Here is a 1,497-nt window from a genome sequence, read left to right as displayed (position 1 = left end):
AATTATTATACAGGTGTACCGCTGCTTGTACATAAAGCCAAAAGGGGAACTATTATCATTGGGAACAGTTCAAAGGCAACGAATACCATATTGCAAATTACCAACACATACGGATATGAAGAATTTTCTCGTGCTGATAGTCATCAATATATGCAACGGATGACGGCGTAGATATCTCATCTACAATATGGAAAGATAATAAAAAGTCGTCTTGCTTTCCACTTTTGCAGGTATATCTCCTATGTACAAAATATAACGCTTTGATATAAGACTGCGAAAAATCTACCGAAGTAGACTGCCCCTTTGTAATTAAAGAATATAACCGCCATATGGGAGGGGTTGATCTCATGGACAATCATATTGGAAGATAAAAAATTTCTATAAAAAGTATGAAATGGTACCTCCGGCTATTTTATCACTTACTTGATTTAACAGTTGCCAATTCCTGGATACTCTCTAAAAGAGCTACGGTTGCTAAGAACCCACAGGCAAAGCTCTTAACACAAGCGGCTTTTCGCACAGAACTTGCAGAGTGTCTGTGCAAGATGAAAAACCACAGCAAAAAGAGGGAGACCAAATACATTGGAAGCTGACATTCAAGAAAAGAAAAAGAGAGGACCAGCTCAGTACATTCCCCCCAAAAGATATTAGTAGGGACCAATATGGACACTGGCCGACTATAGAAGATAACAAAAAAACGGTGTAAATATCCCAATTGTAAGGGGTTTGCACATACAAAATGTCAGAAAGAAATGTGGTGTGGCACTGTGTTTCAATAAAAATAATAATTGTTTTTATAATTTTCCTGTAAATTAATAATGTAGATTTTATATCCTAACTTGACCTTGTATGCACAATGTAGAATTTTGGCAACAAACCTGTTATTGTCAAAAACAAGTGTTTAAAATTAAACTTAATTTTTTTTATTATTTTTTCATCATTTCTAAGCTTCCGCTAAAGGCTTTTTTTGATATTTGACATCGATAAAAAAAATCATGCATTTAAGGGTTAAGGGTCCAATGCATAAACCGGGCAAGTCCACTTTTTGGGCAAAATAAGTTAATCATTTATTCATGCACAGTATAAAATTTACATCTTCCAGTGCATAAACCAGCTCGATAGGATTAAAAATATCAATAATAGAGCGTATAATGTGTTGCCTGCATTTTGATAATTTGCATAAACCGGTGGAGTCCAGGGCCCGGATTACGTACACTCGATACGCATCGTATCCGCCATGTTTTACTGTAGCGCCTTATGGGAAAACATGGCGGATACGATGCGTATCGAGTGTACGTAATCCGGGCCCTGGACTTGACTGGTTAATGCACAGTGCTCTTATGTCTCCTGTTCTCAGATACCCTAAACCCGGACATAGTTTCTTTTCCTGTGACAGAAGCTTTGGAGCAATAGAAAGACAAAAACGGAAACATCACAAGATATATTTACCCAAGAATACTCAAAAATTATTAAAAATAGTAACAAACAGTTTCAAGT

Source organism: Diabrotica virgifera, chromosome 7, assembly GCF_917563875.1.
Source record: "Diabrotica virgifera virgifera chromosome 7, PGI_DIABVI_V3a".
In the NCBI taxonomy this organism is placed as follows: domain Eukaryota; kingdom Metazoa; phylum Arthropoda; class Insecta; order Coleoptera; family Chrysomelidae; genus Diabrotica; species Diabrotica virgifera.
Note: the sequence above shows the minus strand (reverse complement) of the source record.